This window comes from Orcinus orca, chromosome 21, assembly GCF_937001465.1.
Source record: "Orcinus orca chromosome 21, mOrcOrc1.1, whole genome shotgun sequence".
NCBI classification, from domain to species: Eukaryota; Metazoa; Chordata; class Mammalia; order Artiodactyla; family Delphinidae; genus Orcinus; species Orcinus orca.
The window spans coordinates 13,806,480-13,825,386 of NC_064579.1; the positions used below are offsets into that span (position 1 = coordinate 13,806,480).

Genomic DNA, 18,907 nt, shown 5'->3' on the forward strand with positions numbered 1-18,907 from the left:
AGTGGCTTTACATGGAAGATTTCATTGAGTCTGTACAACTCTGATGTAGGTACCACGCACATCCAGATTTTACAGATGTGGAAACTGAGGATGTAAATAACTTAAGATCATACAGCTAAGAAAGTGGCAGGGCTGGAATTCAAACATCCATCTCTAAACAGGAAAGTTAAGAGGATAAATCCTAAGAATTCTTATCAGGAGAAATGTTTTCCCCTTTTTTCTTTTCTTCTTTCTTTTCTTTTTACTATATCTACTTGAAAAGACGGATGTTAGCTGAACCTATTGTGGTCATCAATTCACAATATATGTAAATCATGCTGTATGCCTTAAACTTATACAGTGATGTGTGTCAATTATTTCTCAATCAAACTAGAACCTCCCCCCCACACACACACACAAATATCTACCTGTCTGACCCCTGCGCCTGAGTTCTTCATCTCTATATGCCACTGCCTTTTTGTCCATACGTTGGCTTCCTCCAAAGGCTTCTAGACTGTTGAGGACAAGTGCCATGACTTCTATATTTTGCACCTAAGACTAGTGCCTGGAATATAAGTGGCCCTCAATAGATACTTGTTGAATGAATGGATGGAAGAATGAATGAGTATGCTCTGGGGCATTTTCGAAAATGTAATTTTCAGGTATCAAGTGAATATCATTGCTTGAGATGCCCAGTGGGCTGAATAGTATGTTGGCTCAGAACTGTGAACTCTCCTCTAGTTTCCTGAGAGATGAGGTTGTTTTCGGCAGCCTGGGTGTGGTCGTTTCCCAACCAATGTCTTGTTTTTCTTCCTGTTGAGTGAGAACAGATATACTAGCCATGTGTATCATGAGGACATTATGAAAAAAACTGGGGGAATCCTAGGAATAAAAAGTTTTAAACAAACTAAAGGTATTTAAAATATGTATCACATGTGGATTGACTTGTAGAAAAGGAGTTTTCTTTTTTTTTTTTGCAAGCAGTCATGATCATAATAATTGGGGAATCATTACATACTTGAAAATATGGAAGAAAAACTGTGATGAATATCATGTTTTATATTTCTTTAAACTCTTCCTCATCTCAATTTTGCTTTTAAAATAACATGGTTTCAGTTGTTTTAGTCTGCTTGAACGAGCCAACTTTGGAGAAAAAAAGGCTTTTCTCTTTTTCATGGTTCTTCTATTTGCAATCCCCATCTCATGGTGCTGTCAGCTCCCTGGGTACCTGTAAAGGTTGTCATTATTTAATTATCTGGATAATTAGTTGGATTTTTGTCTTAACGTGTTTGCACCTTCTTGAAGAAAAAAATCATTCACTTCTTCCAAAATGGTTCAAAGAATAGGTCTGTAAGGTACAGAAATGAAAGGTAAAACTCTGAATGAATTTATGATATAATTCCAACTCAGAGAAATCGAGGAAAAACTTAATCCTCTAGCTTTCCTATAGATTTTCCTCCACTGGTGTTTGACTTCTTAGTTTCCAGAAAAGGTGCCTTCTATGTGCAAACGGACTTCTGAGAGAATTATTTCCAGCCAGTTCTCAGGTTAATACTGAAGGCAAAGAAAATGCCTGGACTTACACATGTTGGCAACATAGCTTGGAACCAGATTTATGAGGCTCTTTCCCACCTTCTACAGCTTCCTAGTGAGCGGTTCTCAGCTGCATCTGAATCGCCCGGGGATCTTTAAACTTTCTGACCCCCAGCCCCGCGCTGAGATTCTGATTTAGTTTTACTAATGTGTGATGTGGGAATCAAATTTTTAAAAAGCTTCTCAGGGGATTATAGCGTAGAGCCGAGAGACAGTCTCTATACAGGAATTTCATGATAACAGAAAAATTTGCCAATGAAAAAACAAAGGGGTGGGAGTTGTCACTGACTGTCACTATAGAAAAGCAACATATGAAACGAGAATCAAGTGGAGTCTCTGTCCCAGCCCACCTCATGCTGGTCGCCTAGGTCCCACCACTTAAAGTCTGGCCTGGGCCAGCAGCAACAGCATCACCCGGAAGTTTGCTAGAAATGCAAAATCTGAACCCCCATCCCGGATCTATCGAAGCAGAGTCTGCATTTCATCAAGAGCCCCAAGTGATTCATCCGCACCTTGAAGTTTGAGAAGCCTGACCTAGATAGCCATGGGGGGGGGAAGAACAGAACAACGACCGTGGAGAAACATCTATTGGGGTCATACAAAGGCCAAGTGAGGCTCTTGTCCAGCTGGCACATCTTCAGAATGACTCTTGATTCCCAATATTCTCCCAGAAAGTCTCCTGACCCCAGGGAACTTTCCATGAATGGTGCTTTTCCTGCCACCCAGCTTACTTTTCCTTAAAATGGTGGTTGCAACATGTTTGCTGGTGGTGATGGTGGTTGGTTCAATTAGGCTCACCCTCACCATACCTGATTTCTAACTGTGTATTATATATATTTATATAACTATTCTCTACCACCTTGACACTGGAACTGGCAATGCATTTTTTTCAAGAGGGAGGACATATAGGAAATAGAATGAATTCCCAAAGTGATGGGAGGTATTTATGAGTCCTATCTCCAGAGGAAATGGCTAACATGAAAAAGGGGTAAAATGTGCAACGTTTACCCTGGTAAACACTAATAATCCATGAATTGTTACAAAAGAAATGGGTACTTCTAAAGAAAGTATAAAACCTGCAAGGAAATTTAGAAATAACATATGCCCACCCTATACTTCATTTTACATCAACATTGATTCTAAGATACACCATAAATTCAAAAGTGGGGTGGGGCAGAAGAGAAAAACTCTAAATCATGTGTAGAAATTGATTAAAGGCCAAATTGATTAAAGGCAATATAGATTAAGGCAAACTGATTTATAAAATGCTGACTTTTTTTTAAAGTATGCTTTAGAATTAAGTACCAAGTAAGCTTTAAATGTGATGGATCACTGCTTAACTTATATCTGTTTTTCTTTACTAGGATCCAGTAGAAAGCTCACTCGGAATCATTTTAATAGGGTTAAAATCTTTTGGAAACTTTTTTTTCCAACTATTGCTTTGTTTATATTGACTTTGACTTCAGTATTATGGGGCTTTAGAGTGGTTCTAGAATAAAAGCCTGTGACCCTCAACTTCAAGTGAGATGGTATGACTTGAGTCAAACAGTACATGACAATTTGGGATGGAGGGAGGGACTCTATTCAGAGGCTGTAACTGTCCTGTTTTCATTTTTAAAAATTAATAGCTAATATTTATTGAGCCCTTATCACGTGCCAGCACAAGCATCTTCCTATTTAATCTTCATAGTAAACTAATGAGTTAGGTTCCATTACTTTTTTCACATCACAGCTGAATAAATGAGGCTCGGAGAGTTTAATTAAATCATCCAAATATGTTTTACGGGCTTCCCTGGTGGCGCAGTGGTTGAGAGTCCGCCTGCCGATGCAGGGGACATGGGTTCGTGCCCCGGTCCGGGAAGATCCCACATGCCGCGGAGCGGCTGGGCCCGTGAGCCATGGCCGCTGAGCCTGCGCGTCCGGAGCCTGTGCTCCGCAACGGGAGCGGCCACAACAGTAAGAGGCCCGCGTACCACAAAAAAAAAACACAAATAAAACAAAAAAAACACAAATATGTTTTACAAGGCCGCAAGTGAAAACAAATACATAAACAAAAACCAGTCCTTTGTTTTCCAACTATCCTGTCAGTCTTGGTCACGTTCATGTGTACCTGGAATTCGCTAGCCAGTATTGCCAGCTTCTGAAGACAATCAAGATTCATTCCACTTTCCTAAACTAGGCAATGTCTATCTTTTCATAGCACTAGGTACTCTAAAGTAATGCTAATTAAAATTAAGCCAGAGGACTTCCCTGGTAGTGCAGTGGTTAAGAATCCGCCTGCCAATGCAGGGGACACGGGTTCGAGCCCTGGCCAGGGAAGATCCCACATGCCGTGGAGCAACTAAGCCCGTGTGCCACAAACTGAGCCTGCACTCTAGAGCCCACGTGCAACAACTACTGAGCCCGCATGCCACAACTACTGAAGCCCACGTGCCTAGAGACCGTGCTCCGCAATAAGAGAAGCCACCGCGATGAGATGCCCACGCACCGCAACGAAGAGCAGCCCCCAGTCACCGCAACTAGAGAAAAGCCGGCGCACAGCAACAAAGATCCAACACAGCCAAAAAAAAAAAAAAAAACTGAGCCAGAAGTTCCAGCTTCAATAATGATAATGTGTCTTATTTCATAATTAAACTTAGGATGCAAACATTTGGACAGTTAACTCTTCCCAAATGTAAAATAGCAACTATTTTAAAACACTAATTTCTACACAGTTGGTCTTACTTTCGGAGGGCCCTGCATCAAGCCTAACTTTTGAGAAGATACATTTGACTTAGATTTCTAGAGACTGATTTTCTTCCCTCAACTCATAGGTCAGTTGACAAGGAAACAGTTAAATCAATTATAGTTTGACACTAAATTACCCTCATTATATTAAGAGAATAAAGTGATGGCATCAGCTTGTGTAGATAAAAGAGAGGATATACTGGGTCTAAATTCTTGTGGACATCGGCCACAGAGTTGAGAGGAAGGAGTAGATCACGTATCCGATTGACCCACACGGAGGCGGAAAGGAGTCTGATCCTCTAGGGAACATGATAAACCAGGACCAAGCCACGTAAGTGCTAAACTTGGCTTCTCACCTAAGAATAACAGCATTGTGGTGATGACGGCTGATGAAATAATTTAACAAAATAGAAGCACATATGAATCAGATATTTTCGTAGAGATCCCAGGATTTCTGCCTTGAAGGCAAAATGATCACGTTAGAGTGATTTCCCCCATGCTTTCTTTGTTTATGGCTTATTTACTTAAGCAAATAAATTAACTTTAGTAATTAACTTTAGGAAACTTCCAGTTTCCTTAGGAAATCACTAGAAACCTCATCTCCTCTAAAAAGCAAGCCCAGAGATTCAGATTTTATATCAAAATTTATTTTTAAACCTTAGGGATTGACATTATTATCTACCTTCTGAGCTGAGTCTAAAATTGTCAGGGAATGAGATTAAATATGGCTACTAAAGATAAAGTAACAGAACCATTGAACACACTTCATTCACGGACTTGGGATCACAAATAAGGCAGAACGGGAGGATACTCATTTTCCGCCTTGTTCTGTTTCCGTTTTTTGACAGTATTCAACTAGCTGAGCAGTTCTATTAATAGAGGAAAGTGGCACCATTTTAGGAAATACAATAGAAATGAACATAGGAACAATAGGGGACAGGTGCCAGATGGGGACACACAGGCAGTCCTGTGAGTCTTCCATCAAGTATTCATGAAGGTCTGGGATCCCAAGGACACATCTAACAGTAACAGTCACATGGTTCAGAGCCAATGAGGAGATGTCCTGGAGAAATGATTGTCTACAAAAAACTGCCAACGCCTAAGTATAAATTAAATATAATCCCGACCAAGCGTTCCCTGTCATTAATCACTGCGCAACGTCACACCCATGACCTCCGGGCTGCATTAAACTCCAGGAAACATTCCTGGCTCTGTTCTAAAGGCCTTGTGTCTGGGCCAGGAGGCTGTGGGAAATAATCAGATTCTGCCCAGAGGACTGGAGCAGGTCTGCTAGTCCCCCACTGTGGCCCCTTCAAGCCCCAGGAAGTGAGACATTTCCATGAGTTCTGGATCTGAAGATGCCTAAGTCATTTGACTGGTTTGCCATGTCGTCTCCGTGCTCTCAGTTTACAAGGAGTGCACGAACACTGCAGAGAGAATTTCCTGTGAAAATGAGACTCAGGCATGCTGCTTGAAGAACCAGAGTCTAAAGAATCCCAAAATACCATGTAGAAATCATAATATTGGCTGCTTCTGGGCTAGTATTCCACCCACAGCTTTAGCTTACACCCAAAGTGTTTGCAGATCATTATCAGAGACCTTCAAGAATCCATAATCACACGTTGCGGCAGATCATAACATTTACTTCAGGGAAAAAATGGTGCCAAAGTCCCAGCCCAGAAGTTTTCTATCTCAAGCTCACTGAGTGACTTCATGTTCTCTTTTCTTTTAATTAAGCAAAAACAGACTCACAGATACGGAGAACAAACCAATGGTTACCAGTGGGGGAAGGAGTTGGGGGAGGGGAAAAACAGGTGAAGGGGCAAGAGGTACAAATTACTAGGTATAAAATAAATAGGCTACAAGGATGTAATGTACAGCACAGGGAATATAGTCAATATTTTATAACAACTTTGTATGGAGTATAATCTATAAAAGTATTCAACTACGATGTTGTACACCTGAAACTAATATAATATCATAAGTCAACTATATTTAAATTAAAAACTAAGGTTATTCCCCAGTCAGAGCTGTTGCTTGGGTTCCTACTTCACCATGCTTCTGACTCTGAGTTTTCACATAATGACATTGTCGACCAATATAAAACTGAATCAGCCATAACTTGAACTCAAGACCTGAATTCTGGTTCTCACCTCAGGCTCTGATTAGCATTCCACTTGGCACCTGGCTAGTTGTCCTGACCCCTGGCACACAATATTATTTTCATGTGCTCTGTTCTTAGGCTGGCTTTGATGTTTGGCTGCTGCCACACCTGGTAGTGACCTAGGGCAGGTTTTCACTGAGTTCCACTCTATAGCTGGTGCTGGAGGAAGCATAAATTCATTGTACGTAGTTCAGAATGCTTAGTGAAGGATTAAGCATATCCTATCGTGCACTCCTGCAGATGCCAGTGCAGACTGTCTAATCATATTCCTCACCCACCAATGAGGGCTGGATGTTGGCCTGTAAAGTGGTCAGAATTCCTGGGACCAAAGACTGTAGTGGATGGTCCTCAGTGAAAGGAAGGAGTTCACAGAAACCCAGGAGTGAACAAAGCAGGGAAACTTTGCAAGTGCGCTAACTCCTAAGTAGCTGAGCATCACTTGACGTGGCATCCACTCCAAGGTCAGAGGTGACGTTTCAGAGCCAGTAAGGAAGGACTAGACAATGGCAAAAGCCAGTTTTAGGAGTAAAAATAGAAACACATATAAAGTGTTTCAGGAAAATTCTTAGTCTGTAAGCACTCAAAATGGTAGCTCTGAGCTGAATGGTTAAAGTAATGAGTTCTAGATAGTTCCTCTACCTGTATCCCTGTAGTCATGATCCTATGAAAAGCTTATTATTTTTTTCTGCCTATCTGCTTTCCTTGCCAGGGCATGGGTAGCTGAACATCAAGATTAAAAACAAACGTTTGAGGGTCAGATTGCCTAGATCTGAATCTCAGCCCTGCCATTCGCCAGTTGCCTGCCTTGGGCAAGGTAACCTGTCTGAGTCTTACCTTCCCGGGGTAGTAAAACACAACTCATAGGGATGTTGTCAAAGTTCAATGAGACACTTTGTGACAAATCTCCATCACAGTGCCATATCAAAACAGGAAATTGGCATTGCTACAGTGTGCTGTGTGAGTTCTATGCCACTTTTTATCCCAAGTGTACATTCCTGTAACCACCTTCACAATCAAGTTACAGAATTATTGCATCACCACAAAGATCCCCCTCAGGCACACCCTTCGCCTCCCCTACTCCATCCCTAACGCTTGGCAACCACTAATTTGTTCTCCATCTTTATACATTTTTCGTGTTGAAAATGCTATATAAATCAAATTATACAGTACGTGACCTTTTGAAATTGGATTTTTTTTTGCTCAGCATAATGTCCTTGAAATCCATTCACGTTGTTACGTGCATCAATAGTTCATCCTCAGTAATATTTCATGGTATGGATGTACCACAGTTTAACCTATTAAAGGACATTTTGGTTGTTTCCAGTTTTTAGCCATATAGATAAAGCTGCTATCAACATACATGTACAGATTATTGTGTGGCCATATGTATTCATGTCTCCTGAATAAATGCCCAGAGTGTGATTGCTGGGTTGAATGATAAGTGGTATATTTAGTTTTTAAGGAAACAGCCAAACTGATTTCCAAAGTGACTGCATCATTTTACATTCCCATTAACAATATATGAGAAATCCAATTTCTTCTCATCCTCACTAGCATTTGATATCATCACTATTCCCAAGGTCCAAGGAAGAGGGACAGTAATCGAGGGCAATTCTGAAGCAGGAAATGTTCATGACACAGACCTGCACTGACTTGGTTCTGCCCAGGAGGCTATTTTCTCTGCTGTAATCGCAAAAACAAGAGGTCCCCGAATGGCTGACCATCTGCTGCCCTGCTTGTCACTGGGAATAAGAAGGAGCTCTGGAGGACAGTTTTTCTTTGTATTATTGGCACTGGGACTGATTTTCCAGATCAGAGACTTTGGAGAGAGCTTGTCTATAATCTAAAGTATCTCGTGCGCCACTTTGTTCTCTGCTTGGACACTTACTTTAAGGATTCTATTTGCAAAGTTAGATTTCTGCTCAGCGGATATGTTTTTGTAAGAGATTCTGAATCAATGACTCCTTTAATGTACTTTGATTACCTAATCTCTAGGCTGTCTTTCACCTTTTTCATCAGTTAGGGGATCCTTGGAGCTGAACTGAGAGAATCAGATCTCCCGAGAGCCTCAAACCTGGTCTACAGATGGATAGGATATTTGGGAACTAACAAGAGCAAGTACGCATTCCAGCTTCCCTCCCTACAAAGAAGATACCTGATGGGTGTTTGAACACTGAATAGAATGAAAAAGAGAAAAGCAAAGGGATCAACTGTCTCAGAACTCTGTTCCTTTTACGAGGTCTTCCTCAGCTTGCTTCATTTGGTTGCTTTTTATAGTTTTGATACTCCAGCGTCAAGGTTGATGGCTACACCACCCTCCCAGCCTCTTGGGCTGGACACCTTGGAGTCCTTTTTCTCCTCACTCTTCCTTGCCCTCCACATACGATGATGCTGCCACTCCTGGGCTCTCACACCAACCTTTCTCGTGCCCAGTAACACCTCCCTTGTTTAGACCTTTATTTCTCCTCACCTAGAATGTTACAGTTGACCTTAACTGATTTCTCTGCCTCCAACCCATCTATCCCATATATTTACGCTCAATTATTTCACCTAATGTACGGCTCAAATCACTGCATCTCCACGCTCAAAAATCTTCAGCAGTTTACTGTCACTTATGGAATTAAGCACAAACTTTACTCTGAATCTGCTTTCCAGCTTCTTCTTCGATTAATCCCCCATATGGGCTCCATGGCCTGACTACTGCCATGCTTGTTGAACTCTGGGCCTTGGCTAATAATATTCCCATTTTTGGAGAACCATTCATTTCTGTTCACTTCATCCTTCAATGCCCATTCCAATGCTAACTCTTAAGAAGTCCTCCCTCAGTTTCCAGTTAAATGTATTCTCTTCCTCCTATAAGCCACCTTAGCACATTAAAAGATATTTTTATGCTCCTTACTTTCTGTTTGATATTATAGTGGAGTCTATACTCGTCCTATTCCCATTATTAGCCAAGTTTTACTTATCTTTGTTAGCCTTTCTATATTTTATATATTATTTAGCCCATACTGGTTATTAAATAAATATTTGTTGGCTTGAATTCAATCCCAACTATTTAAAACCTGTACTCATACTATTTGAGGTTAGGATTGGTTACTATAGTTTAGCCTGGACTGAGGTTTTTAAAAGTATCAACTGACCTCTTTCAGATAACTGGGCTCTATCTTCAGGTTGTATAATACATGAAAAGTGAGGAGAAAGGCAGGGAGGTAGAACAGATGTTCTTTAATATTCTTCAGACTATTATACTCTTATCATGGCTTCAGTTAAAGAGATGCTGTACTTCCCTAGGGAATAGAATATAGAAACTAAGAGAACTGGGGACTTTAGAAATTGGGAGGCTGCTGGCAGGAGTGGAGTGAGGAGGCTTCTGCAAGATGACTCTAGAGCCATCCTGCATCTGTGGCTGAGTAGCTATCATGGCCTCACTAACCCAATTTGGAGTCATGACTGCTTTTTCTCTGGTGAACTTTCCATAAAATACTTTTTTTTTGCTGTGTGCTAATATTTACTAGTTGTTCTTGTCCAATGTCAGGCTGTCTAGACTTTATTGAGAGAACCAAGGAAAGGGCATTTTTGCCTAAGTCTGAACCAGGGGTTTAGCAGAAGAAGAGCTGTGTTTTATGATAGTGGGAGGGACTGAAATTCTTAAGGGAAAAAATTAACTTCTGTAGGCGGAGAGGTAGGGACAGTAGGGTACATCTCCCTCTGTTTACTTGGAGATTTCCTTCTGGAGTTCTTCTCTGATGAAACTGTGGAGTGTTACATGAGTGTTTTAAACAAGAAAGCTGGTTCCTGTCCAAGATGCTCAATAAATATTCACTGATTGATTGCTGATAAACGTCCTTGACTATTCCAAATGGATGAGCTCTGCTTGAAGTGAGAGCCATATGGAACTTTCATCCAAGATGACTACTGGCCTTACTGCAGCCTGGAAACAATCCTAAATTACAGTTGTTCTTTTTGTTTTGATAAACCATGGGCTGCCAACATCTTTGAAGCCAAGGCCTGGCTTCCTTGACTGCACACTAAACACTTCATTTAAATGTGGGGGCATTCTAAACCTGATGAGAAAGGCTGCATCAATTTTCATGTTTCCACAGACCTCCAATGATGCATCCTTCCTTTATCCACAATTGTTGTCCAGTTTTCCCACTATGCTTGGCTTCCTCTCCTTCCATTGTGAAGAGAAGACTCTGAGGTAGGAGGGCACTTAAACCAAGATGTTCATTGGAGACTCTGAGGAACAGGGGATTTTACTGAGTCCTTAGTGGGAAACTGCAGTCCTAGGGGAGAGAGCAGGAGGAGGACCCAGGCCAGAGAGGTTACCTCTCCTCACTCTTTTTGGACAGGCCTGGAGGTTGCAGCCTTTTGGTTTCAGGAATCAAGTCTGGGCTCTAATGAGGACAGCGATGTTGGGACAACTTGTTTTTAAGACAAGATTTTTCATGCCTCTTTGGGAAGAAGCCAGTGAAGAGGAATCACCTTCAGTTGGGTTCCTCTTCTCTGATTTCAGATTGTAATGAACTTTTTGAAACTAAACACAAACATAGTAAAAAGGGTAGAATATACTGATAAACATTTTAAAGATAAAACTTGCAATCCCACCATGCACAGATAGATGCCATATTTATATCTGCTTGGGGAAAATATCGAGAAGGATATTTTATATATATTATAATTTTATATTTTATATATATAATATATATAAAATATCCTTCTTGATATTTTCCCCAAGCAAATATAAACATACATGTATTTTTAAAATAGATTCACACTAATTGCTCTGCCATCTGGGTTTCGGTTTGGTTTTCTTTTCTCAGCACTAACTAGTGTAGTTCTTCCCTGTCAATAAATATAGATACACATAAACATTTGTAATGACTTCATGTTCTTGATTTTAGGGATTTTTTTTTTTTTTTTTTTTTTTTTGCGGTACGCGGGCCTCTCACTGCCGTGGCCTCTCCCGCTGTGGAGCACAGGCTCCAGACGCGCAGGCTGAGCGGCCATGGCTCACGGGCCCAGCCGCTCCGCGGCATGTGGGATCCTCCCAGACCGGGGCACGAACCCGTGTCCCCTGCATCGGCAGGCGGACTCTCAACCACTGTGCCACCAGGGAAGCGCAGGGGATGTTTTATATTATGTATGTGTCATGGTTTCAGTACTGGACGTGAACAAAGTTGTCGTCACTAATATTAATTATTTTGCCTCATTTTAGGTTGAAATTAGAACTGCAGTTTTCTTGGGTGCAATAAATATATTAATATTTTGGAGAAAGAGTTCTAACTTTTGGCCTGAAATATTTCTTATTTCTTAATGTAACCCTAATACCATTCCATGGCTCTCTTGCTGCTCATGGATTTAGGTCAAGCTGGACTCTAACTCTTCTTCTCGGGTTGGAGCAGTTGCTATATCTTCCTTTTGCTTTCCTCTGTTTCTATTTCTGAGCCCAAGAATTCTTCCTGGTGCCACATTGAGTCAAATTCGGATATAAAGCTGAACATAGATTCTTTTCTCTATTTCCCACAAGCACTACGATCCCTCTCTGTGTGCTGTGATGTTTAACTGAAGATTTGAAGTGTTGCTGAGAATCCCATCGTGGACCACACAGTCTCCCCATAAGCCCCTCTGCCCCTCCCAAAGCCTATTCGCCTGATGAACCCCCTTCCCCGCTCGTGTTGACCCTGGCAGGACCGCTGACACCCTGCCCTCAACTCCCACCCTTCCTCTAGGTGGGGAGCAATGCCATGTGGTCAGGCTGTCCAGTGGAGTCCCCAGCTTTGGAGGATAAAACAGCACAGACATAAATATCCTTACTCATTTTGGTTGATGGGAATGGAACTGGCTACATTTCGATATACCATTGAAATAGACTTTTTCACTTAACATAGACTTATGGACTTTTGGAGCAAGAAACAGCTTCAAAGGATGGTGTTCAGCTCCCTCACTTTGCAGTGTGAGAAACTGGGGTCTCCAGGGCCAATGTTCAGCACCTTAGCACCAGAGCCTTGCCCAGAATTCCAGGTTCCTGCCTTCTGATCCCACTGCTTCACGGCATTGTTAGAAAAAAAAAATTAGGAGGACTTTTCCCACTACAGAGAGAGCAGGAAGCCCCCTCCATCCTCTGCCCCAATCCTTCTGGGTCCGAAGGATCCAGGACTAGAAGATGTAGGTAGAAGAGAGAGTTTAGGCTTTAAAAAAAGGCAAAAATAAAAGATGAGTTTTTAAATACCAGAGAAAAGGGTAACTATTAGCTTTCAAACCAAGTCTAATATTGTTGCTGTAAATTTTCTTCTGATTATCTCATAAATCTGCCTAAGCTTTTATGACCGGAAAGATGATCCCAATTTGGGGGACCCTGGTCTAGGATCCAAGATTCTGAAGATTTGTTCCAGGAGTTGCCCTGTGACTTTCTGTACAATCCTTGGGAATTACCTTAACTTTTCTGTGACCTGATCCTCTCTGTAAAGAGAGATAATATTACTTGCCTTAATACAATGCTTTTTTAAAAAAAAAAAATCTATGAGATTCCCAGAGGAAAGTGGTGCTTTTTGTCTAGAGGGAAAAATGATACTTTGCTCCTGCAGCAATGTTTAGATAATTATCTGAGATAAACAATTCAATTAAATTTATTTTTGTGTTCAGCACTTTTCAGTTGAACAACATGTAATTGCCCCAAGAATGCTTTTACCTTTAACTTTGTTTCATCCTGGAACATTACAGATAGTGCCTCACAGGAACAACTTCCCTTGGAGAAGGAAATTTGAAATAATAATAATATAATAATAATTTAACCATCTCCTTTGCAACAGTTCTCAAGTGTGCCTGTACGCTCTCTCTCCTCTGTGTGTGTATAACAGAATGAACAGGTCTTCTGGCTCCTGATATCTAGCCCTGCGAGCTAGTTAGGGTGTCATTAGCTTATTTACAAGTCAATATGCAAGTACCAATGACTCTAAATTCCACACCTCAGTTCTGACCTCTCCAGTGTTTTTTTGCTTGAGTTCTAACTGCCCTCTGGGTCTGCATCTGAGTATTACACAGCCACCTCCGCCTCCATATGTCCTAAATGAGGCTCATTATTATCTTCTTCCCGCCCCCCCCGCCCCGCCCCATAAACGGTCAGCCTCTGCCCCAGTTATTCATCCAAGCCTGACATTCATTCCAGATCATTCCATTTCTCTCACCCAGCATTTTCAATCAATCAGGAAGCCTTATCAATGTCTCTAAAGTCTGTCTCTTCTTACCCCACACAACGTCCTTTATCAGCTCTCATTTGAACTATTGCTGGTTATTGATCCAACAAGTATTTGTTGGCCAGGCACTAGTCTAGGACTTGGGATACAATTAGCAAACAAAATATACAGAGACCCCCAGCCTTGAAGAGTTCATATTCTAGCAGTGGTGGTGGGGAGAAGATGGGTAATAAGAACATAATAAATGGATAATTACATAGCAAATTTTAAAAATAATAATTACTATTAAAAAATTAGAGCAGGGAGTGTTGGGAAGAATTTTTGGCAGGAAGGCTGCAGTGCCATTTTAAGTAGAGTGATTAGGGGGAGTCTCTTTGAGAAGATAACATTTGAGCAAAGATGTGAAGGAGGTAAGCCATGTAAGTAGTTGCCTGGGGGAAGCATTCCAGGCAGAGAGAAAAGACCCTAATATGGGAGTGTGGCTGGTATGTTCAAGAAGCAGCAAGAACATCAGCCCAGCTGGAGTGGAGGAAGCAAGGGGAGGCGGTCAGAGCTCACCAGATGAAGGTCAGCCTTTTCTGGGTGGGATCAGGAGTCACTGCTAGGTTTTGAGCAGAGGAATGATAAAATCTGACATATGCTGTCAAAGGATCATTGAGCTGTCACCTTGAGAAGAGACTCAGGGAAACCAGGATCGAAACGGAGACCACGTAGGAGGTTGTAGCAATAATGCAGGCAAGAGATGCGGGTTGCTGGGACAGGGTGGTAGCAGTGGACTTGGTGAGAAAAGGAAGATTCTGGAAATATTTTGAAAGTAAAGCCAATGAAATTTCTGGAAGAACTACTGGGTTATAGTGAGAGAAGTATAGGAGTCAGGCACAGGAAGATAAGAGACTTGAGTGGTTTACCTGCCGGGTGCTCTCTGTACAGGACCCCCTCCTCAAAGTCCATCCTCCTCCGAGTAACTTTTCTAAACCGCAAACCTGATCCTGTCACTCCTCACTGAAAGCCTTTGGCAGTTCCCCGTACCTACATCCCCTTCATTTACTATAGGAGGCCTTTGGTGATATGGCCCTGCCTTTATTTTCTGACATAATTTCAAGCTGCTCTACCTTCCAACTATTCCAAACTACCCTACCTACAGGCACTTGCACTCTCCATGCTGGGTCGTGATTCTGGGTCTTAGATAATGCTGTTTCATATTTTCTGACTCTGCTTCTGAAACCCCCTTCTCCACTGATTTGCCTGATTGATGGGAACTCAATTTCTAGTGCAACCTCAGACAGCATCTCTTTTCGAAGGGGAGCTGAGTGCCCACCTGCATGTACGGTTCCCTGTACACATCCCCTTGGAACAATCATCACCTGTTGCTGAAATGTGTCTGCCTCTTTTGTAACTGAGTATAATCTCCTCTCTCCTCCTCTGCAAGTACTCAGCACATTACCAGGCACGTAAAGCAATAAGGGTTCCTTATGTGTTTGCTGCTCTGATTTGAAAGCTCAAAGGCTGGGTTTGCATAAACAAAATTCCACCCCAGTCCATAGGTCTCCTGGCCACATCTCAGGAGACAGCATTGCCTTTCATCACTGAAAAACCGAAGAGGTCACATGAAGTGAGTGCGTCAAGCAGCTAATGACTTTCTCCCTTTCTCTCTCTGCATCACCTCAGCCAGCCTGGGCCCTGAGCAGTCCCACCAGCATCCTGGATGTTCTGTGATGACTCATACACATTTTACAGTATTTGTCTCCTGAATTTAAGAAAACAAAGGCACAAACAGCATTTTCTCTGGGTGGTGCCAGTGACTGCCCTGTGCAAGGTTAGCAGACGGCAGTGAAAACCACAGCCCAAGGGGAGAAGCAAAGGGACATATCGTGGCTGACGGAGGCCCAGGTTGCCTTTGTGGACAAAATCTGAGAGAAGCAGATGGGGCCATTTTGTAAGCTTTCTATTCAAAGAAAATCAGGAGCAGAATAAAAAGAGGTTTTGGACACAAAAGCTAAATGGAACAGAGCAGATGCAGGAAGCATCAAGCTGGGCCTTTCGGGAGGGGAAGAAATGAAATAGAACCCAAACAAGGCATCTCCCTGCAGCAGAATAAAGGCGCCAGCGCTGCCTTACACTGTCTGTGCAGCTCTCACTCTGGGGGTTCCGGGATCCCAGCCAGGTTCACGGGGCCACAGCCTGGGCCGCTGAATGATGCCAAGACCATTTGCTGAAAGACAACGGTGCCCCAGCCCATTACCCAGACAGCCCAGCAAAAGTGCCTGGGAGAGGGGAGCCTGTGAGTGGCTACATCAGTGATAACTTGGCAACCTCACGTTCTCGGGGAGGATGGAAGGGTTGGGGGAGAGCAGTGGGCAGGTGTTGGCAAGGGCGGGGGGTTGGGGCTTTAAAAAATCTCAGATGCCTCGTGACTCTCTAAGTCTTTGGTAAATTACCTTTTATTAGCTTTGTTAAGCCTCTGCAGCCAGGAATTGTCTCCTCAAAACTCAGCCATCTGTTCCCTTCCTGTCTGTAATTCTGACCACACGCACCAAAAAAAGAGTTTCATTTTAGCAAAAGATGATTCTTCCTTTTAAAAAAAATGGAAAGGGGGATGAAGAGGCGGGAATGAATGAAGGTTGAAATTTGCAGAGGGAGTTACATAAAACGGCTATTTCTGAAACAGGATCAATCCCGACAAAATGCATTATTAATTTCTTGGTGATCCGAGTCAGGATAATTAGCCCATCAATCAGCACACTGTTGAACAATAAATAAATATGTATTAAACTACTTTTAAAGGCAAGAGACTGGGCTAGAGGCTGTGAAAGAAAAAAAGACTTTTCAGGAAGAGTCACTGCACCCAAAAGAAGAGTAAAAATTTAAATCGCAATTTTCGAGAAATGCTGCAAGAAATCAGCTCAAGAAATGCTGCAAGACAGACGTATGGCACAGGCTGGAAGTTCCGTGTTTGCTGGGATGAGGGTGTAAGTGCTGAAAAGTTTTAAGGGAGGGAAAGGGAAGTTAGGGAGATAGAAAAGACCCACAGAAGCACCAGGTTCATCTTCCTAGCCAGACAGTAATCCTTTTCTCACTAATCAGCCCATTTTGCATGAGGATATTCTTTTTTCTAGAAAATTCTTTTCAACACAGAGCTGAGATATAGTCTTCTTTTTTTCTTCAGACAAAAGAGTCCCTTCCAACCCCTCTTCAGACCTGATGACAACCAGCAGCAGCCCAACATCCTCTCCTCTCCAGACCAACCATCCTCCCTGCTTCCCCCCATGACTCAGGATCCAGCAACCCTCTGGCCCCATTTCCTACCCAGGGAAGGCTCCTGCCAAAGGCGGTGCCAGCCCGGAGCCTGGCACCCCAGATGTATTGGGGTCAAAGATCTCGCAACTGTAATTTATCATCCTCTGAACGTGATTCATCTAGTAAAACAGCTTAACGTTGCCTGAGACTTCAGCCACCACACTGCATTGCGGGTAAGTAGCAAACCTGTGATCCAACAAAAAACCCTTTTGTCTTTTCCACCGAAACTTGCCACTAAGCCAGGTGTCCCCTGTTTGGGCTGCAAGTCAAGGATGGGCGATTTGGAGAGGAGGAGAACGCATTCTGGTTGAGGGGAGAGGCTCGGGCAATCAGGGTGTTCAGGGAACAATGAGTGGCTACCAGACATAAAAATGGACTTTGATGCTACAGTAAATAAAACAGTTTTATACCAGCATGGATATAGCACCAAATACAGAATGGAGAAACAGAGCCATGGAAATTAAGTATATGTTAAAATTTCCCTTCATGTAAGTGGGGCAATACGGACTATTCATACTCAGAAAATTTGGCTATCCATTTGTCTGAAAGGATGATTCAATGCATTCTTAGCTATCATATATCCAAATTAATTTCAAATATTATTAAATATATACATGTTCTAGAAATAAAAGTATTATATTACATAAACATCATATATATTAAAAAAGGCAGCTTTTAATTATGCAGAAAATCTTCCTAAAAAAAGATATAAGATCCAAAGGTGTTTTTTAAAATGCTCTATACAACAGAAGACACTAGTTTATCTACGTGTCAAGTGATGCAGCTTCCTCAGTACTCACCAGGATGGATGATGGATTTTGGCTTGTGAGAGGGCTGGGCTGTAAAAAGACAGGACGACTTCCTTAGGAGAAAAAAATAGGTAATGTTGTATAAGGTATTATGAATACATAAAATATTATTTTTATTTAAACTTTCCAGATTGCAAGTCTTTTTTTAACTGTGCTACTAGGATTACATATACACATATGTAAATATAAATATGTGATGTCTGTACATACATAGCTCTACATATATAAAATATATGCGTGTGTGTATAATTATACATATGACAGGAAAGCATCAGAGACCTCCGAAGTCTCTGTGTCCGATCACATTTGCATATAATACCCGCTTTCTCTAAACCCTATCCAAATACATTTTACAGGAACGCTGCCACCCGGCTCAGTAAAGCTGATGAACTTGAGAGAGTCTTCGAGGGAGAGAAAAAAACTAGATACAAAAGATGGTGAGACTGGTTTTCTGAGGAGTGGAAGGAAGGATTCCAGGAATGTGGTAGGAGCTCTGAAAAAAGGTTATTGTATGAACAAATGAATGAAGGGCCAGTAGTTGAAGGGCTTATCAAGCTTTTGGCCTAAGAAGATGAGTAAGTACCTATCACAAGCCCTTGAGAAAAACCTGCCATCACAGCCTCAATCCCACACGGCATGTGACAAGATGGACATTTTGCTTCTTTTACTGTCTGGTTCACTTAATTTTCCGTCCAGCTCTCACCTGTGACTATGTAGTCTGTGCTACCTGTAACTCACCTAAAGAAGAGTCACAGAATGCTAATATTGAAAATGACTCTAATTTCAAACACAGAGGCAATTGCTAATGAAACTTATAAATTGAACAAGAAAAAATCATGGGATATACTTACATAAGTAACGTAATTTTGTCTCCTAGTGCCCCATTATAACCCTGCCCTTGGCGAGGTGGGGGTCCTTGACTACTTTTCTGATTTATTTTGGTCACTCTTAGGGAAATGAAAGTCTTTCGATCACTGTAAGACCCACAGCATAATTTCAATAATTTAACATGTCTAGTCCCAGGTAATAAACTTCAAATTGGAGTTACGGTTACACCTGGCCCCCCGCCCCTCCCCCACCCCCAGCTGGGACCCACTGTGAGCCGCCTGGCTGCTGGAGTGTGGCATCAAGAAAAGGCTCTC

The 18,907-nt window shown here is 42.0% G+C and overlaps 1 long non-coding RNA gene across 1 annotated transcript in view; it reads right to left on the reverse strand.

Moving 5' to 3' along the window:
• Positions 1 to 18,907, reverse strand: part of LOC117195639 (uncharacterized) — a 206,891-nt gene that overhangs the window by 46,137 nt on the left and 141,847 nt on the right. The window contains exon 7 of the long non-coding RNA XR_007474587.1: positions 17,757 to 17,818. This is a non-coding gene — a long non-coding RNA (uncharacterized LOC117195639). The remainder of the gene's footprint in view (positions 1 to 17,756; positions 17,819 to 18,907) is intronic.